At 39.3% G+C, this 17,705-nt stretch overlaps 1 protein-coding gene across 2 annotated transcripts in view; it reads right to left on the bottom strand.

Moving 5' to 3' along the window:
• Positions 1–17,705, bottom strand: part of LOC149870575 (uncharacterized) — a 42,466-nt gene that overhangs the window by 15,216 nt on the left and 9,545 nt on the right. The window lies entirely within an intron of this gene.

Raw genomic sequence — 17,705 nt, 5'->3', positions numbered from 1 at the left:
CAGCTATTCCAACCTAGCTCAACGTGCTACAGAGGGGCTACCTGGGGTATGAGAGTGCTCCTACGTGGGGCTACCTGGCAGACATCCCCCACACTGAAGCACCCTCATGCCCTGGCCAGCTTCATCAGTGCCTACATATACAGTGCTGCAAGGTAAAAAAAACTCTGCAGCAGGGTAGTACTTTTGAATACTCAGTTAATTAGTTTCCTAATAGGGCTGCATCTTTGAATTAGTTTTCTGTGGCTTAATAGAGCTGCAAGCCATTTACTGCACAATTAATTAGTCTACTCCACAGTAAACATCTCATGTAGATGCACCCCTTCTGTACTAAACCAGCTGCTTAATTAGCACACTGAAATTCTAAGAAGATATTATGCACACCTTTTCAGGACAATTAGAGGTACTGATCAGCATGAAATAAAAATGAGATGTTATATTTGGTGTGCTGACTAATTTTGATCCTATTCTTTTTATAATAAGACAACTATTTTTTAGAGGAATTATGTCCATCCAAGCATATATTTATAAGAGTACAACTGCAGAAAAAGAACACGACTGGGAAAGGGCAATCAATGCACTGGAACTGCTATCAAATCAGATTAAATCAAAGTATTTCTGTTATGAAAACAAAATGTTCTGTTTTAAATTAATACGGACTTATGTGAAGGAAAGGAAATTGTTTTTTAGGACCAAAGCAAATTGCTTATCTTGACTGAATTCTAAAACGGAGGAGTTGGGATGTTCCAACTGACTTTGGATTTGACATTGTAGGGTTCTTTAAAAAAAATCTGGTCCTACCCTAAGAAATTCTTTTATAAAAATGGCCTTTTCTTATGCCAGAGCATAAATCTGCTAAATTTAAAGGAAGTTTTACTTACAGGAGTTAAGGGAGAAAGTATTCTATATTTTTATATAACATCAATAGAACATATAAGATCCTCATATTAGATTCTCTAATACATAATCCTGCTGAAAGCAATAGTATCTGTTAACTTAGGTCATAACCTCAACTGACTGGAGAGCCTGCATATAACTAACTAAAGACCTTATATGACCTACAAAACCTTTTTTACTACTGAACAGGCATGATAATCAACATATCCCAGTTGGCATTCACCACCTAGTTTGCATTTTTAAGAAATAATAAAGCTCAATCCTTAGTTCTCTAGGCACTGGTAGCTATCATCCATAAAGTTCTATGATGGCATTTTCATAGTTAGAAAGATTTTTTCCCCCTAAATATTAATGAATTAAGACTGATCATTACAGGGAGATTAAAAATTATCCCCATTTTACAGAAGAGAAGTTGAAGCACACCAGTGATTTCCCAATGGTCATGTAAGACCAGTTCTGTGATGCCCCTAACCTCTCTCTCTGAACAGGCCTGTACCAGTACAGTTTTCCCACTTTGTATTTGCTCCAATTCCCTAATGTTTTCACTGTCTTATACTGACATATCTACCTACCATAAGTTTCTTCAGTATCATATACATGTGAGAAGCTGGAATCCTATCTGTGAATTAACACTTTTACAAGATTAAAATAGCAATTGGGACACAAAAGTACGTCATGCCTGTTAAGCAACAAATTTAAGGAAGCACAAGTGGAAGGAAATGTGTGGAATAAGAAATATTGTTTCTGTGTGGAGTAAAACTGACTGGATGCCGAATGGATGGCAATTAAAAACTAGTAGGCATCTTAACTAGAACATTTTAGAAGGTAAAGCTATAATAAGTACGCCCATATAAGCTTTTCTTTTTCAGCTTTCATAATGCTGAATTTACTATTTTCCTGCTACCTGCAAGAAACGTAAAAGCCACTACTCCCAGTGTTGATTAATAATTACCAAATCTCTGCATGTAATTTTCAATAAATTCAGTATGCCTGGGCCTAAAGTGAAAAAAAAATTGGAAATATATGATCAAATTGTGGCAGGCATGCCAGTACCAGCCCAGTTTGCCAGCTTGAAAGGGCATCAAGCCACTGGCAGGACATTCCCACCGATCAGGTGGTGGTGGTGGTGGTGGAGAGGCTACCCTGTGTGTATACATACATACATACATACATACATACACACACACACACATTCCAGGACTTGGAACCGGCTGCTGCCAGAGGTGGTGCAAGCACCTACTTTGGATTCCTTTAAGAGTCAATCGGACATTTATCTTGCTGGGATACTGTGACCCCAGCTGACTTCCTGCCCCTGGAGCAGGGGGCTAGACTCGATCTTCCAAGGTCCCTTCCAGACTTAATGTCTATGAAATCTATATACACACACACACACAGATTTATACTTGATATCTAAGTAGACTTACATTTTGATAGTTTAAGGTTATAAAACACTTGCTGAAACTTAGGTTAGAATTTTATTATAACAGTTAACTGTATCCTGAGAGAGGAATAGAACTGTATAAATATTGCCTATAATCCTTGTTATTGTAAAAGTCGTGTGGTTTTCTTTTAATCTTTTTCTTATTTATATTGTCATATTAATAAACTTGTATATAGTTTAGTTATAGTGTGTGTTGCTCTGGTTTTCTATAGGGGAAAGAGGAAACTGCATGCTGCCAGCAGTTTTCCCACACAACACACCTGCCCTGCTAGTATCTTTCTTCAACTGAAGAAGGGAGTACACAACCAGGTACATCTGAGTTACAAAATAAACTAGTGAACACAGTTACTTCTTCTAAAAGAAAATGTAAAAATATCATCATGAGTCCCAGAGTGCAGGCAGTCATCGCACTTACAGCAGGTTACATTCCTGGAAAAGGCACTGTAAGTCGAACTGATGTAAGTCGAATCTCATTTTCCCATAGAAACAATGTTATAATAGGGGTTACATTCCTTGATGTCTATAAAAAGTTGGATTATGTTCCTTATCAAGGAACATAAAAACAATATTATAATAAGGGGGTTATGGGAAAATCAGATTAAACTTACTGCACTGCACTTTAGAAAGCTTTTAAATCAACTATTTAATCAACTAAAAATGATAACGCTGTACAAAGCTTTCTGAAGTGTAATGCAGTAAATAAGGGAGGCACCAGGGCCGGCGTGGGACACTTACCAAAGATAAGGTCCTCAGTCCTCATGCGGGGCAGGCAGCGGCTCCTCCCCAAGGTAAGGCGAGGCAAGGGTGGAGATGGGGGCTGGCACAAGCTCTTCTGGCTCCGGGGAATTGCTCCGCAGCCCCAGAGGCATGGCAAGGTGGGGACAGGGGCTGGGAACTGCTCTGCCAGCTCCAGGGAACTGCTCTGCTCCCCAGCCCTGACGCCATGTGCCTCCTCACTCCCTGAGGTGATGCGGGGGTGCAGAGCAGTTCCCTGGAGCCAGCAGAGCCTGCGCCAGCCCCCAGCCCTAATCCCCACCTTGCCATGCCTCTGGGACCGATGAGGCATATGGCGTTGGGGCTGGGAAGCAGAGCAGTTCCCCAGCGCCAGTCCCAGCCCCAGCCCCAGCCCCCATCCCCATCTCGCCTCTGGGAGCACATGGCCTCAGGGAGGAGCCACTGCCTGAGCTTACCTCCGGTAAGTGTCCCACGCTGGCCCCAGTGCCTCTGCCGTTGCCTGCCATAAGTGTGAGGATCAGTGCCCTAAGTAATCACAGGGGTGTAAAATGCAGAGCACTGAAAGTGTGGATCACTACAAGTGGAGCCGCCATAAGTCAAGGACTACCTGTACAGAACGTAATCATCCCAGAGTACTTACCAAGGTAAAATATGCCACCAATGAAGGAAAAGAGAACATCTAGTTAAAACAGCACTGTAAAAAGATACTCCCAGATTCACAGAAGTTTAGGACTGGAAGGGACCTCGTAAGATCATTGGGTCCAGTCCCCTGCTCTGGCAAGGAAAGACTGCTGGGGTCAAACAACCCCAGCAAGGTGCATGTCCAGTCTCTTTTTAAAGATCTTTAGGGTGCCTGCGCCACCCCTGCTGAGAGTCTATTCCAGAGTCTGGTCACATGAACCATGAAGAAATTTTTCCTTATATCCAGTCTGAAACCTTGTCCTAGGAGGTTATGACCATTGTTCCTGGTTTTCCCCTGGGGTGCTTTGGCAAACAGTTGTTTACCCTAGCCCTGGATATATTTGTAAGCTGCCACCAAATATCCCCAAAGTCTTCCCTTTTCTAGGTTGAACAGTTCCATATCTGTCAGCCTTTCCTCATATGGCTTGCTCTTCAGGCCTCTAATTGTAAGAGTGGATCTTCTCTGGACTCTCTCAAGCTTCTCCATATCCTTCTTAAAGTGTGGCACTCAAAACTGGGTGCAGTACTCCAGCTGCAGCCTCACCAATGCCGATTACAGCTGGAGAATAACTTCCTTAGTTTTGCTCAAGATGCATTGGCTGATGCATGCCAGTGTATTTTTTGCTCTGCTACCTTCAGCATCACACCGGTTGCCAGGTCAACACAGATCCATCTATTAGTACTCTTTGGGTCCAACCCCATAGCTAGTTTACCACACAACTGACCATTGAATTGTTAAGCCCATAGTCCCCTAGTTTTACCTTAAGAGCCTCATGGGACACCAAGTCAAAGGCCTTCCTGAAGTCCAAATAAATGATATCGACCTCATCTCCCTTATTCAGGTGGCGAGTAACCTGGTCATAGAAAGAGATGAGGTTAGTCAGACGTGACAAAACCGTGCTGGCTGTCATTCAGAATTTTGCCTTCTACTAGCTTATCACATATCGACTCCTTCAGAAATTGTTTGAGGGTTTTTTCTGGGATTGAGGTCAGACTGATTTGCCTGTAGTTCCCTGGGTCTTCTCTCTTCCCTTTCTTGAAGATGGGCACAACACTGGCCTTCTTCCAGTCTTTTGGGACCTCTTCTGAGTGTCACAAATTCTCAAAGAGGCTCACCAGTCATCGCAGGATCGCTTTGGCTAGTTTGTTCAGCACCCTCAGATGAAGTTCATCTGGTCCTGCTGACTTATAGATATCCAACCTCTCTAGCTGTTCTTTCACCAACTCTACATTGACTGTTGGTAGGTGATCATCCCTACTGTGACTATTCTGTGTCATATTTGCATTTGACAGGTTATCACTCTTAGACTGGTGGAATACAGATGTGAAATACTCGTTCAGGAGTTGTTTTCTCCTTGGGGTCAGTGATCAGATGTCGAGATGCATTGAGCAGTGGTCCCACGTTTCCAATGGCTTTCCTCCCATTAGCTGTATAACTAGAGAAGGACTTATTGTCTCTGATTTCAGTTCCTAACCTGAATTCAGTCACCTCTGCTTTTCTAAACTGCCTCCTACAGGTGGGGCCAATCTTATGTAGGTCTCTGTGGGGCCTATTAGTAGCTTCTATTGTTAGTAAGCCTCCCTTTTCTTTTTCATAAGATCTGTGACTTCCCTATTGAGCCGAGATGGCCTTATGGCCCCTATGTCACCTTTTTTTGCATACAGGTATGGACAACTTCTGTGCACCAAAAAGCGTGTCCTTGAGGAATGACCACTTTTCATCCAGACGCTTTCCCTGCAGTTCATGATCCCATAGGGCATTACTTACTGAAGTCCTTAGCTTATTGAAGTCAGCTTTCTTAAAGTCAAGAATTTGTACCTTATTGACAGATTTTCCAGCCCTATGGCAGACAGTAAAAGTGAGTGTCATTGTCAGTGTCACTTAGGTTACCCGCTATCATCAGATCATTCACCAGTTTGTCCCCCTTAGCCAAAACTAAATCTAGGAGTGCATTTCCTCTGCTTGGCCCGTATACTTCCTGAAACAGGTAGAATTTGTCAATACAAGTCAGGAATCTATCTGACCAGTCAGATCTGGCTGAGTGTTCTTCCCAGGAGACGTCTGGGTAGTTAAAGTTGCCCATGACAACCCTATCCCATGCTATCGCAGCCTCTTCCAGTTCTCTGGAGAATTCCAGATCTAGCTCCTCATTTTAATTCGGAGGCGTGTAATATATTCCTCCAGTTTAGGTTCCTTTCACCACGTCGCCCCTGTACCTTGACCCAGAGGGTCTCAAGCCTCCCTTCCTTAATACCAATTTCAGGTTCCAAGGTGGTTTACTGCTCCTTTACGTATAGAACTACACCTCCACCCTTTTTCCCTATGTGATCCATACTATGCAGGATGTGGCCCTCTATAGCTACGGTCCAATCATGGATAGAGTCCCACCAGGCCTCTGTTATTTCTATGATATTGTAGTCCCTGCTGGAAAGTTGGGGGGAGGCCGGGGGGGCAGTTCCTCCCGTTTGTTCTCCACACTCCTGGCATTTGTGTTTAGGCATTTGAGCCCTCCACTGGAGGTCCCCAGTTTCCTGCCACATCAAGGAAGCTCCATTCCCTCAGCTCATGCTGTAGTGTCCTTCTTGTTGTCTCCTGTTGTAATGGTTTATTGGCCCCCAGGCGTGTTCCATTCGTTGTCCCCCCCCCATCCTCCAGGAATCTCAGTTTAAAGCCCTGTCTAGGAGGTCTGCCATCCCTGCCAAGAAAAGTGCCTTCCCCTTCGGCATGAGGTGGATACTGTCCCTTCTGAGAAGACCTCCATCTCTGAAGTGCATGCTGTGGTCAAGGAAGCTGAAACTCTCTCAGTCGCACCACCATCAGAGCCTTCAGTTCACCTCTTCAATACATCCATCTCTCGTAGGCTTACAGCCCACAACTGAAAGGATGGAGGAGAAAACTACCTGTGCCCTCAATTCCTTAAGCCCCATAATTCTTGTAGTTAAAAAATATTGATGATGATATTTTAAGTCACTGCTGTAAGCTTTAGTGCAACTCTTCAGTAATATCAGCTGAAGGGCAGAAATGATAGAAAAAAACGTAACTGAGAAGGAAAATACTTGAACTTGTTAAGAAAGCTACAACTTTTTCACATTACTCTAAACTGTACTTAAAAAGAAAGAGGAGAGATACAAATGAAGCACCTTATCTGAGGGAAAAATATGTTCCTTCTTTCTTCCCTCTAATTAAAATGGTAGTTGCAGAGGAGCTTGTCATAGTTGACTGTATCAAAACATTGATAAATAATTGGAAGTAAAAATAAGGCTACCTGAATTCAGAGTTTTTAGCATATTGTAAGTGCTCATGGATTCTGCCTAAGCATCTGCCCACCAACTGAAGATGTTTTAAGTCTGTGGGAGCTGTTTTGGCAAGCATGCCATAAATTAGACCCACACCCTCCCTAAGTGCCATTCAAATCCCTTTCCTCTGCGCGATCAGCTGCTCTGCTTCCTGCTCCCTACTCTATGCTCTATGGCCAAACTCTTGGTATACTTTCTACTCACTGCCCCAATTTGTTGTATGCCACACACAGAGGCTGCCCTTGACATTTGTGGTATTCATGCTCCAGACTGGCCACCCCTGTATTGGGCGATTTGAACTGGTTCAATGAAATTTTAAGAGTTTCTTTGCTTTGTTAGCAACAAGCTATATTGGCTCATAAGAGAACAGTAGGCCTAATTTGGTTATTGTGGTCTCATGTCCTGCTTACATGAGTTTAAACTTTTCATTTTAGGTTTTTTTAATGTCTACACAGACAGATTATAGGTAACTCAAGAAACCCAGTGTGCTTCCATCTTGCCACTTGCATCTAAACTACAAGTTCTTTGTACTAATACTTGTAAATTCTTCTTGTTTTGAAGAGTCAAAGGGCTTCCCAAGCCTACATGGCCTATGCTAGCATGGTTAGGGCACTAGTGGTACTGTAGCCAAGGTACCTGAGAAAGCAATGTGGTTAGCCTCACTTGTTGCCCACCTTTCACTGTCCAAAGATCTGGTATAGACAGCCTTTGGTACAAGTCCAAAATGAGGCTCTAGAGCTGCAGGATTCTTAACCACTCTGTTGTTAAACCACTTTAAAAAGGTAGAAAAGGTACAATCATAAAACTGAAAGCAAATGTTTAAGTTGGAAATAAATCTAAGAATGTGGAGAAGAAAGGATTCTCCCACTCTCAAAATACGTTACACTTATTTAATGTCTAAAAATCAAGAGTTATTTCTATTAAAATGATTGCAATTCTTCACTTAGAGCCACATCTTCCATGAACCATCAGCTAATTTGTCAGGCAAAAGAAGACTGGTCTCTCTAATACAGAACATTGTTTTCAAATATTTCTGAACAGATTATTTGCATAACTTTTTGAAGCTAAAATAATACAAGTTGACCTGCATAATACAGCTGGAATTTGCCTGAAGCTATATTATTCATGTGAACAAAACTGGAGTGCAACGTGATATTTTTTTTGTTTTAAACCTTCTGTAGTTTAGCCAATGCTACACAAGTAATTCTAAAGAAAAATATTCTCAAAAGAAACATTGGGTGGTAGGGAGGGCACATGCAGAAGGAAATACTGTGTTTACCATTTAGAACACTTTGCAACTGAAAGCTTTTTATTTTACTAGGACATTACAAAAATATTAGCCTACTCTTTTCATGTTTGAACTAGGAGTTAACCAAATGTATTATGGGATTGAAGCCTTCTAGATAAATTCTCTTTCTGAAGAACAATAGCATATCAGTTTACAGTGCAAGCCAAAGGTCAGAGAAATGCCTTACTGTGCCCTGTTAAAGAGGAAGAAAATATCTGAGCACTCTTTATGCCATGAAGAGTTGCAAATCTGATGGCAGTCAAAATTTTAGCATCAACCTTTGGTCCACCTTTTTTTTTTTTTTTTAATTATATCTCTTGTGCAAGAGATTGACAACAGAGAACTCCTTTCTCCTTGTACTACAGGTCTAGTTTAATACACAGGGCAGGGATGTAAGCTTTCCCATCACCCCTATAGCAACAACTACATATGAGATTTCACAGATAACTTAAGCTTTCCTCTGCATAACTTAGGGGGCCAGCTGTAAAAGTTGGTAACTCCTGTTAGCATGACTGAATGTACTGGGCTTCAAATTAATGGGAGATGCAGGAAACCATGAATCTTATTAACAAAAGCTTACATTTCCTAGTTTCTCTGAAGTTATCATTTTACTAGACAGTTCCTTTTGTCATTATCAAAATATCTGCTCTGATAGAAACCCTTGGGTTTACTAAGGCTTGATTGTATTAAAAGTGAAATCTTTTTGTGGGTCAGTATCTAAGTGGAATTTAGGCACCGCAATCTAATAGTACAATCCTTAACACCTTACTTAGTCCCTTAGGTGCTTAAGTTTTCACTAGTAAAGTTCCTTAGGCTCCTGAAGTTCTGCTTCTGCATATGCCCAGAACTACCACTTTCTTGGTAAGACTGAGCATCTCAGCCCCCCAAAAATCCTCAAATAAGATGTCCCCGCAGATGGATGCAATCCTTCTGTGTGGATCTAGGGAAGCTGCTCTGAACATTATTTTGCCTGAAATACTCCAGGTTTCACATTATGAGTGGAGGGGCCAAAAAACTCTAGCCCCAGTATCCCTGAACTTTGGATGTAGTTGAAGCTTTGTAAGTCCCTTCCTTCCTTATCCTTATTATACCCTATGCATAACAGGAAATTAAAAACAAAATTGGCATGTCACTCATTTAATAACTTAACCTGAACAGAGTGCTCAAGTAGTGCCCAAGGGTTTGAAGGAAGTGAAAGAGATTGAAGAAGGGTTGGGATTCCTGATTATGTGTGCCATTATGATCAGAGAGTGTGCCAATCTCTTTTTTCATAACATATCTACAAGCACACACTGCAGAAGAAAACAGAAAAATCCTCCAGCCCAGAGATGTTAAACTGTTAAGAGTTATGAAGTACAAGCAAGCAAAACAACAAGAAATTCATTTCTTTTTTATAGAAAATATCTTATAAACTAAATGCAACTGGCTTCTAAGCAAAGTATCTTGTAAGACATTAGTTCCTACACAAACACAGACCTCCTTAATTCATTGCAATGACTAAAGGACCATATATACTGAAATCTAAGTCAACCCTGAATTTAAGATGACCCTCCCATAATTAGAATCTTTATATGGAAAACATATACATTGGTTATAATTTTCCAGGCATAGAACCTAACTATTGGAAAGTTGTCTTAAATGTGTCTCGTCCGCTCTCCTCCCTACTGCTATAGTAAGGAAAACAGTGGCTGGGGGAAGCAAGGAGATCAGGTGGTCTCCTTGCCCTCTTCTCCTCTCCCCTCCCCCTGCACTTGCAGCCTTACTGCCACTGGCACCCTCCCACCCCCAGGTGCATTTAACAAAAATACACTACTAACCATTACAAAGCTGGTTACATGGAAAATGTACATGTGCAAGTGATCAAAAAGGCTTTGGTGCTGTTTTTAACAATACTTCATATGCCACCAAGATGTTAATATTCTACAAGCAGCTGTTGTATACATACACGTGAAATAAAGCACCAAATCATACTAATAAGTAATTATATATAATCATACTACTGTAATTGCGTGTTACAGTAGCTCTTGTGCCATGGCGAAAAAAAAACCCTTCACTGCAAGGAGAAACATAGGTCAGAAGTAACAATTACTTCAATTATTTATAAGAATTAGCATGGGATTCTTAATGTCCATTTGAACGAGCACCAGAGAATGCAAAGAAACCCATTTTGGCATAGTCAAATGAGAGCATCAGTAACATTGCCTGAACACTGCATTGTAATAACACTCTTAAATAATGTATTAGTTCATCCCCTATTTACTGTAAGGTACATGAACAGAGTTTGGGTTCATCCAAAAGAAAACTGTTTTGTGTAATTTAAACATTAACACTGTCCCAGGCTCAATCTTATTAGCTGAGGTGATCTCTTTTTATTATTTTTATCCAGGATAATGAAACTGCAGATGCATCATTTTTAAAATCCTACTAATTAAAGGATCATCTCAAACTTATTTTTGAAAATCATGTTATTAATTTTAAATACATGTTCATCACCATCAAGTGTGTTTGCTTTTACTTTCATTGCCTATTCATGTTCTATTAAAACATAAATACCATTGAAACTATGCAAATCATTACACCAGTCATATTACCTCTCTAACCTTAAAAGTTCTTAGCTTTCTCCCAGCCCCAATTGTTCCCAATGCATGTTTGTATGTTATTGTTGCATGTACTATTTTATTGAGTCACTGAAGATCTTTACTTTCACTATCTTCCAAGTGGGAGTGACTTCAGTATTACAACACTAGCTCCTGTTCAGAATTGAATCAAACATTTTTTGTTTAAAAAATGCCTTTCCTGGGGTTATCACAAAGGTTCTAAACTTCATATTACTGGAGCTATTGTTTAGTAGTGGCTTAATAAAGCGGTGATCAGTGCATCCAATATGGACTGAGGATGAAGAGAAACAGCAGGAAACAGAAGAGGGCCAAAAAACGTGGATAAATACTTGCTCTTGTGGTCTTTTATTTGTATGACAGAACATCTGTAGGCCACAATTGAGACTGGGGTACCACTGTGCTCAGTTTATAAACACACAGCCAGTTTCTGAGAAGCTCATGATCTACATCAGGGGTTTCAAAGGTCCAGTCCATGGGCTGGATCTAGTCCACAAAGCCATGTCTTCCAACCCCCAGTGCTGGCCCCAAATGGGACCATTCTGGGACACCCCTCCCTTTCCCAACATGCTGGACCCAGCACCCACAGTACCCACTCCAGCCAATGCAGGATTTAAGCCAGACATGGGGGGGAGATCTCTGCAGGTCCCCAACATACCAGATCTGGTGCCCACTCCAGGCAGTCTGGTATTCATGCTACACACAGCATCTACCCCAAACTGTATGGTGCGGGCACTGAGTACAGCTCACATCCCAATCCAGCCAGAATTGGTACAACGTGGAGTGCTGCATGCACTGGATGTGGCTTGCAGTGGGAGAGGGAGCTGCATAGGTGGGTACTGTGGGCTTGCTCTGGCCTGCAGGGCCAGCCCTTCCTAGTTCGTTAAACCTGTGGACCAGTCCCATGCCATTCTCTGGCCCATTTGGCCAAATCAGTTTGACACCCTGATCTATAATAGTCAGAAGAGAAAATAAAGGGAAGTGACTTACTCAAAACCAGACATCAAGTCAGTGGGAGGATCAGGAACATCATCCTCAGCCTCTCAGATCCCAGCCTGAGACTAGCCTGTATTTTACCACAACATCTAGTACTGAAGAGCTTTCCCCTTCCCAAGCCACATGCTCATGTAATCTGATTAGAAAGATATACTTTCAGTCTAATGAGTTGATTCAGAAGTTTAAGATGTACTCAGATTCATATACGTATTTCTGTTAACTAGTATATTTCAATGAGTTCTCAAAATATCATTTATCCTCCTGTTGTTATGATAAACATTCAAAACAGCGGTGGATATGTACTATTTCACAGCAAACTAAACAAAATAATTTACATCCTATTCTGTTTAGTTGTTTTGCGCTACCATGTTACAAGATTCAGCAAAAATTATTTCCAAAAAGCCTCAAAACAAAACCAACCCCCACTCCAAAAAAACCCCAAAACAAACAAACAAACAAACCACTAGCAACTCACTTGTTTAGACGGATTGCTTCTGTACACAGGACTACTGTCACTATAGCAGACATGTTTTGAATGGAGTCAGGAGAACTATTTAACAGAGAAAAGACTGGCACATTCACATGCTAATCCCATCTATTTATTCTCTCTAAACCTATCCATGACAAGGCAGTGCTTCAAATATGCTTTAATATTTGCAAGATCAAAACAATGTTGTTTTCATTATTTAATGTATTGCTCTAGAACTCAAAAGATTTACTAAAGTGTAGCCAATGGTAAATGCTTTTGCTGTTGCAGTCATTAGCTTCACCACTGCACTGCATAGAAAAGTATGGGACAGACAGCAAGAAAAATGTAGTCAAGTTGTATTGGGCAATATTAGTCAAGGATGTCCAGCCCCTTTTACCCTGAAAAAGGGGCTGGACCAACTGACCTTATAAGGTCCCTTCCAGCCAGATGCCAGACCTTCCTGTGAATCTAGGATACTAGTTTATCATTAACTAGCACTTAAATTGGAAGGAAACGTAATTGTAATCCACCTATCTGTATCATAAATTCAGGTTTTTCACTCTTTTTTTTCAGGCAGCAGGAATAAGAAACAGGGGTATAATAGAGACAGACAGGCAAGACAGATCAGTTCAAGCACTTGAAAGCAAGCCAAAGCCTATAGCTGGTGACCATATTGAAATTTAGGACAATCACTTTTCAAATAAAAGGTAGCACTGACTAGTCTTAACAGGTAGTTTCAGACTGAAGTGTTTAGCTTTTATAATTTAGCTTCACTACTTTTCCCAGTTCTTGAAAGTATTTAAGCATTTCCTGCTACATTTTGCCCTCCTATCTGACTTTGAATTAATAGCTGTCAGAACAAGTCAGAGTTGCCAACATCAGTTATATGAATGGGAATGGATGGAGTAGTCTTAAACAAAGGATTATGATTTCACTGCAGCATAAGACAGTTAGGTTAAGAGCTCTTGTTCACACAGAAATGTCATCAAAAGCAGAAAAATAAACTAAAAATATAAAGTACTAATATACTGTATTAGTATTTTTTAGAATTTTTATTCCACGGTCAAAGACGTTCAAGTGCACGATTTTAGTTATCTAAGTTATTCTCCAAGGCATGCACAGTTTGCTTACATGTTTTATAGTTCTTATGCTCATTTTTGTCAGCATGAGAGTCAGGACTTTATAAAAAATGCTTAGAGATTTGAAAAAGAGTGCTGGATAGTAGCACATATGTTTTCTTTATACCACCACCATAAAAATAGCATAAAATGCATAAAAATAGCATATTTATATAATGTACATGAATCAGTCAAAAAGTCATGATACTAGACAGAAAATGTAGCCACAGCCACTTACAGGTATAGCTGTCTGCCCTAAATCTACGGAAGATGAAATTATGTAAAAGAAACAGGTTCAAAATTAAAAATATGTAGTAACTAATGCCAGTTCTGAATTAGTAAAATGTGTTTCCCTCTCCTGTACTATTAATACTGTAATGGGAGTGAATATTTAGGTCATAAAACAGCCAAAATGTTTTCATGACATTGTAGTTGGTGCCCTGTTGATTTATGCATGTCACAGTGTCTATACTCTCCCAAGACTAACTGCACTTAAGCACTTCCAAATTATCAGAATATGAATTATGAAATAGGATACTGGTAAAATTCACACAAATTTCACATTATTAAGAAAATCAGAGTTCAAAATAATGTAAGCAGCATGGAGGCAACACAACATTTCCAGAACAACACTTAAAACAAAGCATTTAGCCAAGTCCCAAAAGGATTCCTCTTGCCCACACACCCTTCACTTCAGTTACATTAAGGGTCCCATCCTGCTTTTGCTGAAATAAATTATCAGACTTCCACTAACCTAAATGAAACAGAATTAGCTCTTAAGCATGGCACAATCCTGCAGTGGTTTCTATCTAGAGAAAGCAACATTGGGCAATGTAAAATGAAAGTCACAGATCTTTAATTTTTAAGGAACTCGGGCATCAATGAAGGGCTGTGCTATTTTAGTTGGAGTAGAAGAGAATTCTGGATATATAGTAGTTATAGCTTTGATTTTTACTTTTAGTTATCTTGATCACCCAATCTAGCTGCTTCTTTTCAAAACCATACACTTGAAGATGAATGTTCCCTAGCTGTAGTTTTTATATTTCCAACTGTATTGCAGAAGAACAATATATAACACATTAAATTTGTCACTTGGTAAACAGTGAAGATTTGTCTACATACAATATACTGGAAAAATACTTCAAAACTGTAGACAGATGCATGTATTTAGTTTCTTCATAAAAGGTACTTTTCCCCTTAGCTCATAATTTAAAAAGCAAGTAACTCAAAAAGTTCATACTTTTATCAGCAGTGCTAAAAATGTGAACACTTTAAAAAGGGGGAAATATTGCTATAGCTAATTCAGCTAAAACTTGTTGAGTCACATTATTTCATTTTTTTTTTTTTAATAAAGGGAATGCATCAAGCAACTTTAATTAATACTGCTAGTGGAACTTATCTTTATTTTTATTATTTTTCATTTAAAATAGTTAAAAAAGTGAAAAAGATTGTTTACTGAAGGTAAGTACCACAAATAAAATTGTCATAACCCAGTCCCTGGCTGCTGATTTGTTTAAGATCAGCATGACTGGGAATGCCATCTCTCTCTCTCTCTCCACATCTACTGTGATTAGAAATAATTCAGTAGTGTAAGCTGCTTCTACTGTTTTCCATTAAGTCTCAAGGAGGAAAATTTTATATTTGAGTGTGCAGAGAAACTAATGATTCTTAACCACTGTTTTTATTTGTAATCAGGCAGGTACTTTGGCTGTAATGGCTAACCAGTAACAACTTTTAACAGCAGGTAAATAGAACCAGCATGCAGAGGTGTTTCAAGTACCAAAAAAATAATGTACCAGATTCAAAAGGGACAAGCAATGGTTACTGTAGACAGGACATTCTCTTCTACATTATTTACAGGACTATGACATGAAACTTGGAGCAAAGATAAATCTTTGGCTGTTGAGCAGCTGAAGTTTTATATTACAAGTTAGGAAAGAGCTGACAAAGTAGCGTAAAGTATTTTTGCCTGCAACTTTGCAACCCAAAGATCCAACAAACTGCAAAAACACTTTTTTCCCTTAAGGGGGACAGTGGAAGGGAACATGGGGGAAGAATACCACAAAAATTTAATGTCCTTCCTACCAACAATTCCATCTAAATGTTTGAGTACCTATACCATCCCCTGTATAGGCCTCTAGAAACAGATCATTAATTCAGAAGTCAGGTATTTTCAGATCTAATCAATGTTGTAATAATTTTCTGTCAAATACTTGATATCATCAAGTCCAGAATTAGAACCCCAAGTGTAGTCCCATGCCTCATTTACTAATGCACAACACAAAAATAAATAACTGGGTCTCAGTGTCCAATAACTACAGTGGCAATTAAATTCCCATAGACAAGAATAAAACATATACCGTACAGGATTTAAGATATCCACATCTACACATAGGTAAGTGCTAAGAAAGGAATATGTGTACTGAACCCAGAAACAGGAAGCAGGAGTCACAGCTTTTAAGTGCCACAATTTTCTGCAAGCATGTTTTATGAGGAAGACATTAAAACACACTTAGCTCCATAGAACAAAGCTGTTCAGATATACTTTTGTACCTTGTCTCTCTCCCCAGCTCTGATTTCTTGCTTTACTACATATTAGACCATTGCTTGGAATTAGTCACTAGCAATTATATAGCAAGAGATTTTGGAACAGTCTTGGTATTGTTTCACACTATTTTGCAATTTCCTGGTTTACAGAGACTGTAAGAGTCATTGCAGACAACTTCAACAGATTATAAAAACCTGAAATGAAGACAAGCCACCACATAGCTCATATTCATCATCATATACGGTAAATAACTTGTCTGCCCCATCAAAAGCAAATGGAAAACTGCTGCCTTTGTTTAAGCTACATTTATTACTACATACACATGCTCCATAAATTGTTTACTTTGCAACTGTTTGTAGAAACTCTTCTAATGATTGTGATATCTATCTATCTATCTATCTATCTATCAGTTTGAGAGACTATACAAAATATACCTGCTCAGGAAGTCAAGAGGCACACCAAACAGCATTCTGTTGCTCAGTTAAAGAAAAAATACTCCACAGACCAAAGTGAAACAGCAGCTGCAACCCTTGAGAAAAAATGGAATGGTCTCTTCTTATATCAAGGCTGTGTATTAACAGTTCTACCGTTATATTACATATCAGCGATGTATTATCTATCTGATTCACAATTACATTTTTTTAGATTTATAGATAGAGGCTTTACCACTGCAACTAAAAGGAGTATTTTAACATAGTCTATTAAGTGTGCGCTAGTATATTTCATTATATGGGGTCAATACGTAAATACTGAAAGCTTCCAGGAATACCACATCAGTGGAAAAATTTTCCTTATGCCTTAAATATATTCCTAGACTGCACTACAAATCATATTCAAATTTGCATTCATGCTTTTCTCATCATTGTGATAAAATCACACTAAAGGAAAAAAAAATAAAACTAAAACATCCATTCAAACAGAACCTGAGAGACAATGTCTGGTATGTATTATTTTACTAAGGACTTAAATGGACAAGAAAATGGAAATCATGACTTTTCCCCTAAGAATTTCCCTTTATGTTTAGCCATCCCTATCTGGAACAACAGGATGACAGATGCTTAATATTTCTAGACCAGCAACACTATCTATTATGAAAATTAAGTTAAATTATAGCATTTTATTCGTGCCTTATTTTTAATTAGCTTTCCATAGTGTATCTGCAAGTTTTCTCTAATCATAAAAAGCAAAAGCAAAGTAAAATAAACCACGTGACTGTGACATCCCAAAGAAGGGAAATCTTCAGTAGATAAGTCATAAGCAGACAAAATCTATGTAGGTGGTGGGGGGTACACAAAGCCATATTACATAATTAATTGTAAATTCGTTTTGCCTGAAATGTAAAGATGATAACTAGATTGTCAGTGGTACACCCATTTTTATTGAAGATTTTAGTTTAGTGTTTTCTGAAAGTAATTGCTTATCAACAAAAACCAAATTTCATTTAGATTTCAATGTGCTAAAATACACTTACATGTATGGAGTTAGAGTTAACTTGTTTCATGCAGATCTAAAAGGAATGGCCCATAAAGTGTTTAGATTCCTTAAAAAGCATCACTGAAACATTGACAGTATGTTTTAACTACTTGCTAACTTGACTTTAGAAACCTGTAGAATGGGGAAGCT

The sequence above is a fragment of the Crocodylus siamensis genome, chromosome 2, assembly GCF_052110815.1.
Source record: "Crocodylus siamensis isolate JL-2025a chromosome 2, ASM5211081v1, whole genome shotgun sequence".
NCBI lineage: Eukaryota > Metazoa > Chordata > Crocodylia > Crocodylidae > Crocodylus > Crocodylus siamensis.
This window is presented reverse-complemented; position numbering and strand designations above follow the sequence as displayed.